The sequence below is a fragment of the Vipera berus genome (assembly GCF_964194415.1).
Source record: "Vipera berus genome assembly, chromosome: 1".
Lineage (NCBI taxonomy): Eukaryota > Metazoa > Chordata > Lepidosauria > Squamata > Viperidae > Vipera > Vipera berus.
The window spans coordinates 183,137,304-183,158,113 of record NC_138202.1 but is presented as its reverse complement, the minus strand read 5'-3'; the positions used below and the strand labels follow the sequence as shown (position 1 = coordinate 183,158,113).

At 39.9% G+C, this 20,810-nt stretch overlaps 1 protein-coding gene across 1 annotated transcript in view; it reads right to left on the bottom strand.

Moving 5' to 3' along the window:
- Positions 1-20,810, bottom strand: part of SPAG16 (sperm associated antigen 16) — a gene marked incomplete at its 5' end in the record, with an annotated part of 372,352 nt that overhangs the window by 307,698 nt on the left and 43,844 nt on the right. The gene's annotated exons all lie outside the window — the stretch shown is intronic.

Here is a 20,810-nt window from a genome sequence, read left to right as displayed (position 1 = left end):
ACGATTTCTACATAAATTTCTGTTCTTTAGGGAAATAAGGCATTTATCATGAGGACTGTCTCAGAAAGATATTCTTAAAATCTCCAACAAAAGAAGCACCTTAACACTTGATCTAACTCTATTTCCTGTTCTGGTTTCATTTAATCTGTTATTCGCATCCCTCATTTGTTTTTGTCAACAGAAGGTATAATGGTGGCAACAGCTAGATATATGGCATGTTCTTTGTTATTTTGGCATGAATTTTGTTGCTAGCCTCTGCATTTTCCTTCTTTTCTTGCAGTCAAAAGTTTTGTGGCATGACTGAACTTTGAGTGAGTGAACTTGCTCTTGCCTAACAGCTTTGTTCTTTTCCTATTCATTTGAACAATGTTGCCTTACAATTCATTGAAAATCAGGGTGTAAAGACCTCTCCCAGCTGGTCCCTCAGGAAACTCTTCACTCCATTACGGTTAATCAAAACGTTTACTGAGAGATGGTGGATGCAGGTGGAATTTGAAGGTCCCATACAAAGCGCAAAACTATTCATCTCCCCCAAATCCAGCCCCCGACCAGTCCACCAGCAGCCAATATGATGCCATAGAGAAGCTATGAGAACACTGAGGTGTTGGGTAGATAACAGGGCACTCTCAGGGCACGACAGCCTTGGAACCAGGCTGGAACCAGCTGGGAAGAAATCTGTTTCTTCTCCTAAGATAGTCCCCCTCCTTAATTCCCAAGCAATTACATCAAAAGCGAAAGCATGCAAAGAATGCCAGAAACCTTCCTCCCCCTCCCTCTAACAGAATGACAGGACACCTGCATGGTGCCCCCCAAAAGAAAGATGTTAGTCCTGCAGAAGAAAACTAAACAGGGAGAGAAAGAAAACATGGAATTACAATATACACTAATTTAGGCTTATCAGGATATTGGTTATGAAAACATGTGACAATGGTTCACCCACTTGTTTTCACCTTTGGGGAAATCCTTCCATGTGACTAAGTACTGGAGTTCTCCCTTATGTCTGCGGGAATCTAAAAACTCACGAATTTCAAAATGTTGTTCCCCCTCAACCATTAGTGGTGCAGGAGATGGTGGAAGGCTGGGTCTAATAGAAGAAACAACCTCACGCTTTAACAGACTACAATGGAACCCAGGGTAGACCCTATGCAGGGATTTTGGCACTTCTAACTCTACAGTCACAGGGTTGATGATACATTTAATGGGGAAAGGCCCCATGAACCTGGGTCCCAGCTTTATTGACAGTTGCAAGGACTGGAGGTAACATGTAGACAAAATCACCAATTCTGAATGGTTTGGGTTCTGTTCCCTTCTTGTCGGCTTGAGCTTTGTAACTTTGTAAGCTTCTTGGGTGATAGCAAGGACTTTTCTCACAACAGGCCATGTGTTTCATAATTGGGAAACCCATTTCTTTAATAAAGCCATGAATCGGGGCAGTTCAGGCATAGGAGTAAAGTCTTGACAATGGCCACTCAGAAAGTGGTGAATCTGGTGCTACTATATACTGAATTGTTGTAGGCCACTTCTGCAAATGACAACGTCAGTCCAATCATCTTGTTGATAATTAATAAAGCATCTGAGATATTGTTCCAATACTGAGTTTACAGCCCCCATTCGTTTGGGGGTGATGACTGGAACCAAGTAAGTTTTGAAGTGAATTGCACCCCCCATCTAAAATGATTTGTTGAGGTGCCCCATGTAATTTGTAAACATGATGCAAAATAATTTGGCTAGCCCCTGCACTGGTGGGATTTTTGGACATGGAACAAAGTGTACTTGTTTAGAAAATAAATCGGTTACAAGCCATATAATGGTGTTGCTTGAGCTTTCTGGGAATTCCACAATGAAATCCATAGAAATTTCTCTCCAGAGTGCTGAAGGTTCAGCTACAATTTGGAGAAGTCCTGGAGTTTTCCCCTGTCTTCATTTAATCACAGCACATACAGGGCAGCTTGCCACATAGCTCTCAATGTCCTTCTTGAGAGATGGCCCCAGAACTGTCTTTTTTATCAAATGTAAAAACTTTACAAAACCAAAGCTTAACCCTTACCTGGGCCAGTCCATTCTGGACCAAGCAAACATTTGCATGATTTTGAAACCACGTGTTCTCTTTCAACGCAGCCTTAAGAGCTGCAGCCACTCTGTTGTCTATTGGAGACTTCCTCTTTCCCCGTGCTTGGGTAGTCACTTGACCGGCTAGCTGGTGAAATGGGAGTAGCGGATTGACTATTTCAGCTTTTGGGCAGTTTTATTGAGACATACGTGACAGGGCATCGGTTAGGAAGTTATTTTCCCCTGGAAGACAGTACAGTGTGAAATCAAAGTGGTAAAAAAACTGTGCTCATCACACTTGCTTTGGGGATAGTTTCCGAGGGGTTTTTAGTGCCTCCAAATTCTTGTGATCAGTCCACACCTCGAAAGGTATCTTGCTCCCCACCAGGCATTGCACTGTCCATTTTATAGGTTGACTGGTTTTAGGTTTGTCTCCCCTTTGGTCTTTAACAGATTTGTAATAGGGTGGGCTATTTGGGTAAACGAGGGGATGAACTGCAAGTAAAAGTTAGGAAAACCCAGGAAACTTTGCAGATGCTTCCTGGTGCTGGGTGGAGCCCATTCCAATACCACTTTGACCTTTTCGGGGTCCATTTGCATGAGATGAGATAGCCCAGGTAGTCTATATGGCTTTGGTGGAACTCACATTTAGAGACTTTAGCGTATAACTTGGCAGCTTCATGTGTAAATCAAAATGTTTCAGTGTAAATCAAAATGTCACCCAGGTACACTAGCACACCCTTGTACAAATGCTCGTGCAGAACTTCATTAATTAACTGCATGAACACAGCAGGGGCTCCCTGTAGCCCAAAAGGGAACACTCTGAATTGGAAACAACCTAGTGGTCTACCACTCGTCCCCTTTCCCTGACTCTCATGCAGCAATACGCTTCCTGCAAGTCCAATTTAGTAAATATTTTGCCCTTAGCCAAGTGGGATAACATATTCTTCATAAAGGGGTAGATATTCTCCACACACACTGCATTAAGCCCTCTACAGTCTTTTCTTGGAACAGGAACAGGGCTGTCACCTGGGGTCATGCAGGCTATGTGAAACCTCAGGTAAGATTGTTGTCAATGAACAGCTGCAGTTCCTCCAGTTACTGTGGGGTCATTGAATACAGTTTCAGTTTTGGCAATGTGGCCCCCTGTAAGATGTCTATAGCACAGTCCATAGGTCAATGGGGAGTGAGTTCATCTGACTCCTTTTCACTGAACACATCTCTGAAGTCTTGATATTCCTTGGGTATGGTGGGGAGATCATTCCCATGCGTGGCTGCCCCCGATTCATGCCCCATCCTGACGAGCAAGTGCTAAGCTTTGATGTTACCTCTGTCCAGAAGACACTGCAGAAAGTTAACATTCGGAAAGCAGCAGGCCCAGATAACATCCCTGGACGTGTCCTTAGGGAATGCAAGGATGAGCTGGCTTGTGTGCTCACAGATATTTTCAATCTCTCATTGCAGCAGGCACTGGTCCCATCATGCTTTAAGATGGCCATCATCTTGCCAATGCCAAAAAAGTCCACAATTACAGGCCTCGATGATTATGTCTGGTTGCACTGACATCCACCATTATGAAATTTATTTTATTTTATTTTTATTTTAATCCCATTTATATCCTGCCCTTCTCCGAAGACTCAGGGCGGCTTACAATTTAAGCACAAACCAATGTGCTTAGCAATAGCCTTCATTCTATGTATATGCCTGCTTATTAGGGCTTTCGGGGGCCCCCAAGTGGCATTATTACAAAGTCAGCTTATTGCCCCCAACAATCTGGGTCCTCATTTTACCTACCTTGGAAGGATGGAAGGCTGAGTCAACCTTGAGCCTGGTGGGATGCGAACCTGCACTAATTGCAGGCAGCTGGTGTTACTTAAGGAGGCATTAGCCCACTGCTCCACCAAGGCTCCTTAAAATGTTTTGAGAAGCTGATAAAAGACATTATTGTATCCAGCTCCCCGCCAGCATTTTACCCGCTTCAGTTTGCCTACCAACCAAATCATTCTACGGAGGATGCTATTTCTTCCATTCTCCATCTGAGCTTGAAGCACTTAGAGGAAAGAAATACTCACGTGCGTTTGTTGTTTGTCGACTTCAGTTTGGCATTAAACACAATCATTGCCCAGCATCTAGTAGACAAACTGTGTCTTCTAGGCTTAAACACTCCTTTGTGCAACTGGATTCTTGATTTTCTTACCAACAGGCCCCAATATGTGCAAGTTGGAACAAATAGCTCTAATACCATTTTCTTGAGCACAGGTTCTCCTCAGGGCTGCGTCCTAAGTCCACTGCTGTTCACCCTGTTGACCCATGACTGTTGTGCTAGGTTTACCACCAACCATATTGTGAAGTTCGCAGATGATACAACAGTAGTGGGCCTTATTCATGATGACAGTGTGGAAGCTTACTGCAAGGAGGTTGAGGGGTTGGTGAACTGGTGTAAGGAAAACAGCCTACTTTTAAATACCAGAAAAACCAAAGAGATCATTGTCGATTTCAGAAAAAGCAGACACAGCCATACTTCTCTGTGCATAAATGATTCACCTGTGGAGATGGTTAACAGCATCAAATTCCTGGGTGTGCAGCTAATGAGTAGGCTGGCTTGGTTGCTCAACAGTGAGAAACTGGTGAAGCGGGCACAGCAGCGCCTGCATTTTCTGCGTCGCATGAGAAAAGCAATCTTCTTTCCCCTGTCCTGACCACTTTCTACAGGGGAATGATCGAGACCATCCTGTCATACAGCATCACAGTCTGGTTTGGAAGCATTACTACTACAGACAGGAACGCAGTGCAGAGAATGATGAGGATGGCTGAAAAGATCATTAGCAGTTCCTTCCCATCCATACAGGACATAGCACAGAAGCGTTGCCTGAGCAGGGTCCATAAGATTATCTGGGACACTACACATCCTCTTTACAAACTGTTTTCCTTGTTACCTTCTGGGAGGAGGCTTCGTGGTATCCGTAGCAGAACATCCAGATTCAGCCATAGTTTCATTCCATACAGTATTAACCTTGTAAACTCTCAAGCTTCCTCCTTCCGTTATATATTTAAGATGGACAGTATTTAATATTTAATATTTATTTGTTATGTATATGTATATACATATGTGTATATAGTATAGTTAGGTGTGTGCCATGTATGTGTTTCACTTTGAGAGCAGGCAACTAAATTTCATTTTTAATGTGTGCCATTATGCCCACATTAAAAAAATGACAATAAAGGTCATCTTATCTTAACTTATCTAGTTGCCTTCTGAATCTTCCCCCACTTCTGGGAGGGGCAGCCTGTTTGCATTTTTAATAGCCTCCTCCTACAGTTCATGTAGGGTTCCATTTCTTTAGCCAAGCTAACCCTAGCACTAGGGGTGGTTCCATCCCGGGTGCCACTATGAAGCTCAAAGTCTCTGAATGGACTCCCATTTGTATTTCTGTGGGTTGTGTGATAAAAGCTACTGGGATGGCCCCTGCAACTGAACCATATAGCTAGCAAAAAGCAATTGGAACTTTTAGCCGCTTCAGCCAGATCCAGAGTATTTTGACTAGTGCTAGGTTTGCCAGGCACCTGGTGCAACCTGAATCTAATAGGGCCCTTAAATTGGCTTTTAATCCCAATTCTCAAAAGGTCAATTCCATGGAGATTGTTATAGGTATAATCGGTCCACTTACCAGGGGATTGTCATTGGAGTTGGTGTTGGTCAACTCCTGGCCACTGTCTGGTGGAGTTGGAATTTCCTCAGCCTGTTTTGGCGATCGGATGAACTCGATGACCTTCACTTTCTTTAGCACAGTCTCTGGCACATGACAGAGCTTTGGTGGTCTTCTCCACAGGGCTGGGGTTTGCTTTCTTGGTTGGGTGGGTGGTTTTGCACTCTGCCACCCTGTGCCCTTCTTGGCTGCACTTGAAACAAGCAGTGGAGCGAACTTGCAGAGCTTGTGGCTTGACTGCTTTCCTCTTCTCCTGGGGTGATTTCTTCCATGACCGCGCCACCTAGTACTTGTTGAGTGCTTGGTCAATCACCACTTCCTCTGCCAGGACATACCCTTGTGGAGGGTTGCAAGGGCCCCCCTCAAGATGCACTGTCTTTGAAGCAGCTGATGAGGATGTCTTTTGACCAGTTGTTGAGTCAGCATGCCAGATTACGAAACTCCTCAGTGTACTCCGCCAGTCTGGCAACCTTGTCTCATGGTTTTGATACAATCCCTTGCTCTGCAGTCAGCCAGGGGATTTTTGAATCAATGGCAGAGTGCCATCAAGAACCAGTCAAAGTTTCAGGCCATCGCAACCCTGGTGGACACATGGAGGCAAGCTTCATCTCCAGCATCCGGTTTTATCCTATTGGGGGAACCTGGAAAGGGTTGAAAGTCGCCCTGTAGGAGCAACGAGCAAGGAGAGGACGCCTACTTGATCGCAGAAGGGCAGCAGTCCTTCTGCTTGATCCATGGCAGCTCTTCAAACTGATGGGGAAAAGACCGGACATAATAATATGGCTCGTCACTAAGCTGCTGACAGCTAAATTAAACTTACTACCAAGCACCTTGAAAGCAACGCAGATGAAACTGGGTGAAATCTTATCTTCTCTTTACCCTAAGTACCTTCTACCTGTAAAAGCTCTTTGAAGTATCTTCCCCCTGTGAGGAGAGAGGGAAGGGAATTTTTATCCCACCCTCTAAGAATAGCGGCGTCTGACTACCCAGGGGAATCAAAGCATTAAAAAGAACAGTTTCAATCTAATTGGAGTCATATGTTCCTGAAACTTGGGGACCAATTTTTTTTCTATTTTTACTGGAGACTCTTGTTTTTATCTACAAAAAAGAAATAAAACTGGAAAAAGAATTAGAAAAATTCGGGACTTAAAAAAAACCTTAAATGGCACCAGTGACATCCTGTGGTGAAGCTTGGTATGGCAATTTGTTATTTCCTAAAAACAGACTTGGCTCAAAACCCAGAACATAGATAAGACTGTCCTGACCTTGCCACCATCTGTGAGAGACTCAATTGTAAGAGAACAGCTGGGCAGTAAAATTAGCCTACTTGAACTGTGAATTTAAACCTTTATTGACTTTTGCTTAACAAACAACTTTTACTAGAAAGACGTTTACAAATACGTGAAAGAGATGGATGAAGACCAGGAAGATTATTTCCATGTTGAAAGCAATATAAGAAACTATTCTTTCAGCTTGTGATAAAATGAGACCTAAAATAAAAGATCAAGATGCCAGCTTAGATGAACAACCAAAGAACCAACAATGCAGAAGATAACAGAAGTGGAACAATCAAATATTAAGACAGAGGACTCAACTGACCAACAAGTACAGCTGATGGAAAACCCAGATAAGGAAGTGACAACACTGAAAATGGAAATGCTTTTCTATACAAATCAGAAGAAATTTGAGAAAGAAGAAAAGATTGAATTGAAGACAAATATATCAGAGCAAACATGGGGGACTGGAATAACAGGGCAACAATCTAATGAATACAAATCAGCTAGTCCTTCCAGAAAACTGGCAATCAAATGGTATCCTTTAATTCAAATAACATATATAAGAATAGAGGGAGATTTATTTGACAATCTAAAAGCACTGATATGGAAGCCTAGTTGGCAAAGGAAGAAAGCTAGAATAAGGTTGAAAAAATTGGGGTTTTGATTCACTAGAGGGGATTTTATATTGTCAATTAGAGCAGGGCTTTTCAACTAGTGGTACGGGTACCACTTGTGGTACATTGGCACCAGGCAGGTGGTACACAACCCTCTTAGAAAAGTGGTAGCGGGGGAGGGGAATGAGCTGAACCGGTGGCAGCACCACACAAGTCTGAGCAACAGATGGCTGGAGCTAGAGGGCTGTCAGGGCTCAAAGGAAGCACCAGGATCAGCGCCAGGCTCCAGCTGGAGCTCGGCACTGATCCTGGTGCTTCTGCTGAGCCCAGAAGAAGCACCAATCAGCTGGAATGTTGCAGCATCTCCAGAGTCTTGTGATTTACATTCAGATACTTGGCAACTGATTCATATTTATGACGGTCACAGTGTCCCAGGGTCATGTGAAGTGACCAAAACCTGCTGCAACCACCCAGCAGATGAGGGGAATAAAAACCAAACACCCCCACACTGCCAATCCTCAATAGAAATGCTCACAACAATGAAAACCTCGGACAGGAGGAAGAGTGCTGCTGGGCAGGCAGGTAGGTGTCTTGCTTGGCTGTGGCTTGGGGGGGGCACGTTTTCAGTGCCATTGTAACTTCGAACAGTCACTAAGTGAACTATTGTAAGTCGAGGACTACCTGTAGTTCATCACTTTTTTCCTTCTTTTTTTTTGGTCATCAAGTTTTTGACATCTTGTTAGGCGACTAGTGGTATTCAGATGTTGCCATATCCTAAAAGTGGTACAATGGGTGAAAAGGCTGAAAAGCCCTGAATTAGAGGGCGAAAGGGAGATGTTGAGATAAGGGGAATTTTGGTTATTAGATTTAAAATAGCAGGAAATCAGTTGAAAATAAGGATTTGATTTGTCCTAATATTGAAAAAATAGATCTAAAAGGAAAAAGAAAATTATTTATCATGAATATATTTGATTTATTGATTAACCCAGGCAATATATATAATAGTTTTGATTTATTAAAGGGGATATTGTATTATTAATTAGATGACTTAATATGGTGGGAAATAGATAACTTTTAGGAAATAGAACAAGATTACATTTAAATAGATAAAATGTGTATTTTGGACATTATAGTTTGTTATGAAGTGAGATAAGGGAAATATTGGTTACCCAAAGTCTGAAAATTATGGATATCAAAGGTTAAATTGGAATATTAATGAGAAATTAAAAATTATGTAAAAATTAATAACAGGATATGCATTGTTTATGAAGATTGAATGTAATTAAGATATGTATAAGCTAAACATTTATTGATAAATGTAATTATGATGTCTTTATTGAGTTAATATAATTAGAAATGTACTAGTATGAATATGAGATAGTAAATGTTAAGGGGAAAAAAGAAGAAATCTCTGATGTTGTAACCTGAGATTTGCACTAAAGATTTTTTTATTGAGCTATTGATTAACCCAGTCATTATACTGCTTTTTAAATACTCAAATTTAAATTGGAAAATTAATAAAATATTATATAAAAAAGAAGCAGTCGAAGTTTCTCAGTTTGGCTGCATTCACATTATGGAGCATCACCATACAACGAGCCACAGCTACTTCCAGTGCTAGGGTGACACTCGTTACCTTGGCGCCCTCAGTGGAGATCTCCAGCCCATATTCTTGCATATAAGTTAAGACATGGGCCAGGAAGAACCCCAAATGTTGGCGATCTCCATCAAACATCACACTCAGGGGTGGAGTTTTGCTCCTCTTTGGTTTCACTGTGCTGGCCCACCTGGGACGTTGGCCATGACAGGTATTCTTTGCGCTGCTCCCATGGCCACGGTGCCACAGGCTGGGGTTGCCGAAACTCCTACTGTGGTGTCTGGTGGTGATGCTCTCCCGTCATCCTCCTCCTCTTGGGTTTGGTGAGTCTTACCAGAAGTCGTCCTGGCATGGGAGTTGGGTAGCATCCAACATAAACTGCATGGGTTGCTTCATTAGGAGATCGGCATGGTCAACCCCTTCACCTTCTTCCTTCTTGTCCTCAAGCTCTTCCAGCTCCAGTTGCCATTCATGTCATTGGCTGCCTTGACTCCCCCGGGTGAGGGTTACCCCTTTGGCTCTCCCCAGTCATCTTTCTTGCTGATGCCGTTGGACCATCTGGGTCTCAATGAATCTCCCAGGCTGGTGACCTCCTCCATACACTTGGAGAGATCCAGCCCAGGGGAAGCCCTGGTGGAGGCTTCCACCCAGCATTCAGCTTCCTCCTGATCATGGCCTTGAGCTGACATTGCTTGCACAGTCTCCACGGTAGGAAACCTTCCTCCCCCTCTCTGTAACAGAATGGCAGGACACCTGCATGGTGGACCTGACACAGGGATGGTAGACTTGATAGAAAGTTACCAGAGGCTCCTTCAGGAGTGAGTTATCTGGAATTAAATTCAGGTAAATGTAACAGTTTGTTCCTATGCATAGGTTCTTAATACAATACTAGAAAAAGAGGTTTACTTCCATTCAGTTCCATCCAATTTTTGAAGATTGCCTGGACAAGTCCCTGAAGTTTTCTTGGCAATCTTTTTCAGAAATGATTTGCCATTGTCCCCTTCCAAGCGCTGAAAGAAAGTGACTGACCCAAGGTCACCAGCTGGCTTTGTGCCAGAACTTACAGTCTGCCCGTTTCTAGCCTAATCACTAAACTGGCACTCCTAATAATATTATTTCAGAGGAAATAATTTTCTGTGCTGAGATTCTATTCTAATTTTCTATGCTTGAATTGTTAAAAGCTGGTTAAAAATCATTCTTTTTATTATTAATGAAATAGTAATGGCACTTAGACTTATATACCACTCCATAGTCCTTCACAGAACTCTCTAAACAGTTTACAAATGTCAGTATATTGCCCCCAGCATTCTGGGTCCTGATTTTACCAACCTCGGAAGGATGGAAGGCTGAATCAACCTTTAGCTGGTCAGGATCAAACTCCCAACTGTGGCCAGCGTTAGCCTGCAACACTGCATTCTAACCACTGCACCACCACAGCTCCTAATATCAGCATCCTAAGTTAAGAGCTTCTTGCAGGGATATGCCCTATGGAACCAACTACTCACAGAACTTAGGACTGCCCCCGACCTTCGCTCATTTCGCCGGGACCTGAAAACTTGGCTCTTCGATCTGTTTGGTCCAGACTGTGGGGTTGTTAATTTAACTGGGTTTTAGATTTACTCTTGGGGCTTAAATTTAATTTAATTGTTTTAATTGTTTTTAATTTTTTGTATTCATGGTTTTAACTGCCCTGTAAACCGCCCTGAGTCCCACGGGAATAGGGCGGTATACAAATCCAATAAAATAAATAAATAAATAAATACTGGGATTTTGGTAACCATCAAATTCAGAAAACTATTACTGCTAGCATACTCCTAGGGAAGATTTTTTTCCCTACAAAGAATGAAAACAGATGCAAAATAAATGCAAAATAAATACATCTCTACTTCCTAACGTCTTTACCTACTATCTTTATCTGTAATTGTGGGATTTTGCCTCTGATATAAAATGAATTTTTAATATTTTATAGAGCAGGGCTTTTCAACCTTTTCACCCATTGTACCACTTTTAGGATATGGCAACATCTGACTACCACCAGTCGCCTAACAAGGTGTCAAAAACTTGATGACCAAAAAAAAAAAGAAGGGAAAAAGTGATGAACTACAGGTAGTCCTCGACTTACAACAGTTCGCTTAGTGACTGTTTGAAGTTACAATGGCACTGAAAAAGTGCTCCCCCGAGCCACAGTCAAGCAAGACACCTGCCTGCCCGCCCGGCAGCACTCTTCCTCCTGTCCGAGGTTTTCATTGTTGTGAGCATTTCTATTGAGGATTGGCAGTGTGGGGGTGTGTTTGGTTTTTATTCCCCCCATCTGCTGGGTGGATGCAGCAGGTTTTGGTAACTTCACATGACCCTGGGACACTGTGACCGTCATAAATATGAATCAGTTGCCAAGTATCTGAATGTAAATCACAAGACTCTGGAGATGCTGCAACATTCCAGCTGATTGGTGCTTCTTCTGGGCTCAGCAGAAGCACCAGGATCAGTACGGAGCTCCAGCTGGAGCCTGGCGCTGATCCTGGCGCTTCATCTGAGCCCTGACTGCCCTGTAGCTCCAGCCATCTCTCGCTCAGACTTGTGTAGTGCTGCCACCGGTTCAGCTCATTCCCCTCCTCTACTACCACTTTTCTAGGATGGTCCCGTATCACCTGCCTGGTGCCAATGTACCACAAGTGGTACCCGTACCACTGGTTGAAAAGCCCTGTTATAGGGGTTATTTTTCTGTACATTGACAATAAGACTATCAGGTTTTTATAATCATATAGTAATATATAAATAGAAGATGTACATTTTCATTTCAAATACTAACAGAATTTAAAATTTAGGGGAAAAAATCTAAACATTTCCATTAAAACCAATGCAGTATGAATTAAAGTACACCAATGTCTTTTTTTTGAAATTTTTTTATTAGTTTCTATATGGTTACAGAGTGGGGTAAGGGAATGGGAATTTGGGATGGGGTACAGGAGAGGTTGGGGGTGAGGGTTGGGGTTTCCCCCAATAACATTCAATATTTGGCAAACAACATATTATCTGGGTAAATATATGTAAAAAAAGTAATAAAACTAATAATTAATAACAATGACAGGTATAATAGATTATCATAAACAATACTAAGTTTTCAACATATGGTATTTTTCTTACTCAAAAATTCAAAATTGCATATCACATTCCTTTCTCTCTAACTTGCTTATCTAGAATTTATTCCAAGTTCTATAGTAAACTGAATGTTCTTTCTCTTTAATCTCTAAAGTTAATCTATCCATTTCTGCACAATCCAATATTTTCTTAATACTTCTTCAGTCGGTAATTTTTCATTTTTCCAATATTGGGCATACATAATTCTCACTGCTGTCAATACATGTGACATTAAGTATCCACTCTCCTTGTCATAGTTGGGGCCTATCATTCCTAACAGAAACAATTCTGGTTTAAATTCTATTTGTTTTTTAAACATCTCCTCCAACCATAGATGTATCTTAAGCCAAACCTTTTTTGCTTTACGACATGACCACCATATATGATAATAAGTATCTGGTCTTTGATTACATTTCCAACAGACATTTGAAGTATTTTTAAACATTTTGGCTACTCTCACTGGTGTTATGTGCCATCTATAAAACATTTTATACAAATTTTCTTTATATGGTACAGCTTTGGTTAATCTAATATTTCTGTCCCATAACTTTTCCCATTCTTCAAGCTCTATAGTATATCCAATGTTTTTTGCCCATATTATCATTGTTTCTTTAACTTGTTCCTCCTCCATCTTTAAGTTAAGCAGAAATCTATAAAGTTTTTTAATCAGCTTTTCATCTGTTTTTAGCAAAGACCAAGTTCTGTCTGTCCCTTATAGAGCCCCATTGTTTTCATGTCTTTTTCATATCTTGATTGGATTTGTAGGTATGGCCACCATAATAGATCAATACCTTGTTGTTGTAAGTCTTGTCTAGATTTCAATCTTCCTTCATTGTCCAGTAAGTCTTTATATGTTACAAGTTTATCATAGTTAATTATGTTTGGGTAAGCAAAGGCTTCCATTGTTGAAAGCCATTCAGGTATCTTAATATAAATTTTTTCTTTTATTTTTTCCCATTCTAAGAGAAGTGCATTTCTTATAGCATGGTACTGGAAATATCTATGCGCTTTATTCTTCCCATACCACAGAAAGGCATGCCAGCCAATCTGCAGGTCATGCCCATCTAGGTATAGTAATCTTTTGTCTCTAAGTGTTATCCATTCTTTAATCCACATTAAAATAGCTGCTTGGTAATATAACTTCCAGTATGGGAGTCCAAATCCTCCCCTTTCTGTAACGTCCTATAGCAATTTCACTTCAATTCATGCTTTTTTCCCTTGCCAAACAAATTTCAATATTATGGTATTCATTTCATCAAAGAAGACTTTTTCCAATTTTACCGGAATAGTTTGAAATAAAAAAAATATTTTCTGTAAGATATTCATTTTAATTCTAGCTATTCTCCCCAGTGTTGACAGTTGAAGATTTTTCCACTTTTCTAAGTCCAGTTTTATTTGTTTTAATAATTTTGTATAGTTGTCCTCTTTTACTGTTATACATCTTGCTGTTAAGTAAATTCCCAAGTACTTAACTTTTTTAACTATTTGAAGATTTGTTTTTCTTGCAAGTTGCGTTTTCTGTTTTTCTGTTAAGTTCTTTGTCAAAACTTTAGTCTTTTCTCTATTTATTATCAGACCTGCGACCTCACCATATTGTTCTATTGTGGCCAACAATTTTGTGCTTGTTTCCAGAGGTTCTTCCAATATAAAGACCGAGTCATCTGCGAATGCCTGCAATTTATATTTTTCACCCTTTATCTCCAGTCCTTTAATCTCGGAGTCTTGTCTAATATTTCTGTTCAATACTTCCAAGGTTAATATAAATAGCAATGGGGAAAAGGACATCCTTGTCTTGTGCCCTATTTAATATTAAAGTTTTCTGTGTAGTCTCCGTTTACAATTATTCTAGCAGTCTGTTTATCATAAATTGCATGAATTGCATTCATAAAGTTTCCCCCAAAATCCATTTCCACAAGTTGCTGAAACATAAATTGCCAATTTAAGTTATCAAACGCCTTTTGTGCATCAAGAAATATCAAAGCCATCTGTTTGCCTGGATGAGCTTCATAGTACTCTAGAACATCCAAGATTGTTCTTAAATTATTTTTTATCTGTCTTTTAGGCAGAAAGCCATTTTGATCTGCGTGTATAAATTCAATTAAGACTTTCTTAATTCTTTCTGCCATTATCGAAGCAAAAATTTTATAGTCTACATTTAGTAATGAAATTGGTCTGTAATTTTTTATATGTGTCAAATCTGTATCTTTTTAAGGTATTAAAGTGATATTAGTTTCAGTTCATGTCTTTGGCATTTTGGTTTTTTTGCCTTTTTATAGCTTCTATAGTCTCCATCATTGATACTGGTTCCTTCAATATATTTCGGATATTCTGGGGAATTTTCGGTAAATTTGCTTTTATTAAATACTGCTCTATTTTTTCTTTAGAGATTTCCTTTGCCTTATAAAGTGTCTCATAATACTCTTTCACAATTTTTTTCATTGCATCGTTTTGAAACTGTATTTCTCCTTTCGTATCCTGGAGTTTCTTTATTATTTTATTTTCTTTTTCCTTTCTCAATCTATATGCTAGCCATCTTCCCGGCTTGTTAGCGTTTTCAAAAAAATTCTGTTTAACCCCTTTAATCTGTTGAGCCATTAATTCCATCTCAGCTAACTTTAATTTGTGCTTTATTATATTGATTTGTTTCTTGAGTATTACTTTATCTGGATCTATTTGTAATTCTAATTCTAGTTTTCTAAGTTCCTCCTTCAACTTTAATTGTAGTTGTTTCTTTTCTTTGTTCTTCTTAGCAATATAAGTTATGGCCAGGCCTCTAAAATATGCTTTGGCAGTGTCCCAAGCATTTTGAAGTGATGTTTCTTCCTTCTTGTTTATTTTAAAGAAAAATTCCATTTCCTTTATTGCTAGTTGTAGGAATTCTTTGTCCTTCAATATCGATTTGTTTAGAGACCATCTAGGTTTCTTTTTAATTCCTTTCCAGATCATTTTTATTGGATTGTGGTCTGCCCAGTCATTGGTTTCAATTTCCGCCTCTTGGATCATCAGTTTCAAGTCTAACGAAATCCATATCATATCAATTCTTGACCATGATTTGTGTCTATTTGAGTAAAATGTATATTGTAGTTTCTCTGGGTTTTTCTCTTGCCGTATATCTAGAATACTGAATTCTTCTATCATTTTTGAAAACGCTTTAGGTAGTAAATTTCCTCCTTTCCATCCTTGTTTACAGTCCAAAGTTTCATCCACAATTGCATTAAAGTCTCCCATTATACAAAAGTTTTGGTAGTTTAAGTCTAATATTTTCTTATATAGTTTAAGGTAAAATTGTTCTTGTTTATCATTAGGTGCATATATTCCAATCATTAATATCTACTTTTGGTCCATCATGATTTCAACCATTAGAATTCTCCCCTCATCATGTGCATAAATTTGTTTAGGCATCATCTTTTCTTTAATATAAAAGGCTACTCCTGTTTTCTTTTGAGATGCTGATGCAAAGTAGATTTTGCCGATTTTTTATTGTTCTAAAATTTTGATATGTTGCCTCTTAATATGGGTTTCTTGAAGATAAATTATGTCCATTTTTAATTTTTGTAAGTGTGTAAAAATTTTCCTCCTTTTTGAGGGGGAGTTTAAGCCGTTGATGTTTATTGATAAAATCCCAATTTCCTCCATCTTTTTCAATTATATCTAGGTCTTCTAGTTGATCTTATCTGTCTCTGATGTCTTGGTCTTGTGCCCTCTTCTGAATAAGAATATGTAGCTTTGGTTTCTTTAGTCTCTTCTCTTATTCTTTGGTCGGTCTCACCTTCCACTTGCACTTCATCTTGTTTTTTGGGTTCCAAATCACCTCTCTCCAGAAAGGCTCTGTGGCTATGAAAGAACTCCAATGCTTTAAGTGGTGTATCCAGTCTATATCTTTTCGTATCCCAGTAGATTAAGATCCCTTCTGGAACCAACCATCTAAAGTTCACTCCTTTTTCAACGTTTCTTAGTTAGAAATTGGTAGTCTCTTCGAGCCTCTCTTATCCTTCTAGGGATTTGCTTAAGAACCACAATTTGTTTTTCTTTATATTTCAATGCTTCATCTCTTACTTTTCTCAGGATCTCATCTCTTGTAGCTCTTTTTAAAAATCTGACATGCACTTCTCTGGGCACCTTGTTTCTTCTAGCATAGTTGGAGTTAATGAGAAACACCTGATCAACCTCCCCTTTGATTTGTGACTTCTCCAATCCTAATAAGTCTGCCGGCAACTCTGTTATCAATTTTAAGAGATCTTCTTCCTTGTCTTCTTGTATGTTTTGGATTCTTAAAATATATGATGCCCGCTCCATTTCTATGATCGCCAAAGAATCTTCCAGTTCTCCATTTAGTTGCATCAGTTTCTGATTTTCATCTTTCAGGTCTTCCAGTTTCTGGTTAACCTCCGTTGACCTATGTTCCATTTTTTGGATTCTTTATTGATTTTCTGCAATCATCTTTTTGAAGTTTTCCAGTTGGGAGTCTATATTATTAATTTTTTGGTTCATTTTGTCTAAGTCACTTTTCAACTCTTCATGATTTTTAGTTGCTGTAGCAGACTGAGCAGCGTTAGCATCATAGATTGTTTGTAGAATTGCTTGGGTGTCCTTCTGTTGGGTATCGCTCTTCTCCTGTTGTAACATTGTAGTAATTGGTTTCTGATAGACTGGGCTTGCAGAGGTTGAAGCAGGGGAAGAAGAGCCTTTTTTCCCCAAGTTTGGATAAGTTAGAGGTGCTCATCTTTGCCTTCACGTCGTATGGTGTCTCTGCCAAATGGCCAAATTTTGTAATCCAATAGGCTCCTAATAGTTAGGAGAAGAGAACCATCAAAGTAGTAAAAACAATAAGAAATATGGGGTTCCACAAAAATAAAGATCCTCCCCCCAAAAATGGAAGGGGAGCAAAAGAGAGAAAGAGAAAGAGAGAGCGCAGGCAAATGTAAAAGGAGCAAAATAGGAGGTGTCTGGAAAAATAGTAGGGCAAAAGAAAAAGGTTACCCCAAAAAGCATAAAAAATGAGAAAAGAAAAGGAAAAAAAGGAATTTTTTTTTACAATTGTCAAAATTGTAATCCAGAAAATTATATTCAAAAACCAATTATAAGAATTCCAAGCTTCTCTATATTTATAATCCAAGGGAGTCAAATATCTTCAAAGACAAACTTGTTTAGGCAATATATCTTGTTAGAAGAAGACACACACCAGGCAGGCCAAAAAGACCACAGGGAGTCTTGTTTTTTGGAACAAAGTCTCCAAGGACCTTCAAAGGAATGTCTGGGCAAACAGCCAAGTTCCAGGCATAGATAACTCCATTAATGGGGTGGGGGGTGGATGTAGTTTTCAGGTTTTGCCAGTAGATGGCATTAACTATCCATTCCCACCCTTTTTGTCGGGAGAGAAGATATGTGTGTGTGTGTGTGTGTGTGTATGTATGTGTATATATATATGTGTTTTCTGAGGTTTTCGCAGGTGCTTGTATGTGGATCTTTGGTCATTCGGGTTTTTCCCCGCGTAGAATTGAAGGTGTAGGAGCAACGTTTCGACGGAATCCCATCCGTCATCCTCAGGCTGGTGGCTTCTTCCTTCCCCCACCCAATCAGAGCACACCTCCACCCACAGAACACCCCCTCTGGCAGTTTAAAAAAGAGGAACAAACAGCCACTACCACATGCTTCTCCCAGAAGAAGGAAGCTGAAACCACCAGCCTGAGGATGACGGATGGGATTCCGTCGAAACGTTGCTCCTACACCTTCAATTCTACGTGGGAAAAAACCCGAATGACCAAAGATCATATATGGATCTTTGGTTATTCGGGTTTTTCCCCGTGTAGAACTAAAGGTGTAGGCGCAACGTTTCGACGTAATCCCATCCGTCATCATCAGGCTGGTGGATTTAGCTTCCTTCTTCTGGGAGAAGCATGTGGCTGTTTGTTCCTCTTTTTTAAACTGCCAGAGGGGGTGTGTTCTGTGGGTGGAGGTGTGCTCTGATTGGGTGGGGGACCAAGTGTGTTCTGATTGGGTGGGAGTGTATTTTGAATGGTGGGTGTGTTCTGATTGGGTGGGGGTGTGTTCTGAGTGGATGGGCTGGTCTCAGCTGCCAGCCCCAGACCTGAGCTGGTGAGTTGTGCTGCTTTTGTTCGGCTTCGTGTTTGTGGTGGTGCCATGTTTTTATAGTGGGTGTCAGTTTGCTTATTGTGTGGTTTGGAGGGGTTTAAAGTGGCTGATGTTGCAGCTGTAGTTAGGTTTCTGTTTTGTGGTTGTGCCTCGTTATCATTGTGGGTTCGGATTTGCTTTTTGAATGGTTGTGTGGTGGTGATGTCATGTGATGTTATCATGAGTTTGGGTCTGGTATCATTTCTGGTGGTTGGGCCTCATCTGTCAATCAAGGCGGGTTTCCAAATGGCTGGTAGGCGAGAGGTATCATCTCGTTTGTTCATGCTGTGGTGGCGTTTTTCTATCTCAATGGCTTCTCTGATTATTCTGTTGTTAAAATGTTCAATTTTGGCGATAGTTTTGGTTTTTTTAAAATCAATTTCATGTCCCGTGGCTTCAAAGTGTTGGACCAGGGATGAAGTTTGTTCTCCCTTTCTGAGTGAGTTTTTGTACTCTTCAATGCGTGCACTTATTCTTCTGTTGGTCTGTCCGATGTATGTGGTGGGGCAGGTGGTGCATGGGATTTCGTATACTCCTTGGTTTTCTAAAACATATATATATATATATATATATATATATATATATATATATATATATATATATATATATATATATGTATATGTATATGTATATGTATATGTATATGTATATGTATATGTATATGTATATGTATATGTATATGTATATGTATATGTATATGTATATGTATATGTATATGTATATGTATATGTATATATGTATATATATGTATATATATGTGTATATATGTATGTGTGTATATATATATATATATACATATATATATGTAAATATTTTTTGGATTGCTAACAAAGAATTAAAGGGAGACTGATATAGCTATTTCAAACTTATTTGTTCTCATCAGTCAGCCATACCCTTCTGAGATTCGAACCTGGGCTGATTGCACATTAGGCAATTGTTCTAACCCTTAGGCCACAGGCTCTTTCTCGCTTTGTTAGCTGAGAAGCAAGGGAGATATGTGTTAAGTGTTTGTTAAGTATTTAGAATACCTTGCTAGTTCCCAAACACAGGGCAAATCTTATTTCCTGCTTCAGCCTAACCCAAGGCCATCAACAGGCTGTAGTCACACAGTGACAGCTCATATTTGTGTAATTTGTTTTGGGATTGCTAACAAAGACTACAACCTGTTGATGGCCTTGGGTTAGGCTGAAACAGGAAACCTTTATATGTGTGTGTGTGTGTGTGTGTGTGTGTGTAAATTTTTAGATTGCTAACAAAGAATTAAAGGGAGACTGATATGCATTTCAAACTTATTTGTTTTCATCAGTCAGCCATACCCTATATATATAAAAGTCTGAAAAATAAAAGTAAAAATAGAAGCAAAAAGAAAGGCAAAAGAAAGGAAAAATAGAAGTTATAATGGCTTTCAGCAAAACACCCAGTTCTATAAAAACAAAAGCTTCTCAAACTTTTATGCCACAAACAGCCTTGTAATAAGGTGAAGTTTTCACTTAGCCAGAGGCTTAAACTGCCGCTTGTAATTCAGGAGGGGGGGATGAAAGGAAAAAATTCCACCCCGCTCCCTGATACTAAGGGCTTCACTTTCAAGGGCTGGAAAAATGCTTTCTGGTAAGGATCTTGGCTTGAAGGGAGAGTAAAAGGAATTTTCTCACCCAGCTCAGCTGATGCTCTTTCAATTGCCATTCTTTTGTGTCTGCCAAACAGCTGCTAATGGCAGAACACAAGATGCGGTCCACTTTTCTTCCTGCTGGTTCCAGGGGCTCTGTTGGGACCAGCGGTCTGGCTGCCGCCTAGCCGCAGTCCTCAGACATTTGCCCGTTGGGAGCCACCTCTACAGGGTGGCATTCAGTCCATTCGGACCCACCAGCTGGTAGAATTCGGACCCAGGGGAAGAGAGAGACAATTCCCCAAGTCTGTCTTCAGCTGACATCAGTAGAGAACTCCACCAATGTCTTTTTATATCCAGTAGTGCAATATATCTGTTTCCTACCATTACCTTTAAGTTCAAGATAACCCTAAACAATGTAAAATCAGGGAACATTAAAGAACATAAAGTAGGTGAAAAAACAACAACACTTTGAAATTTTTCACTTTTTCACCACATTTCAGCATAGAGTTATTTTATCTTCATTTTAACAATACTGATAGATAAAGGATATATAATGTAATAAATATTACAAGTGTCTCCCAGTGGCTTCTGGTCAACCAATAAAAAGGAGTAGGGAAGATACTCTTTGAGGTTCATCTTGAGCGGCTGTTACTGTGAAGAAAATGAGCATATGCCTTTTCACAGTAG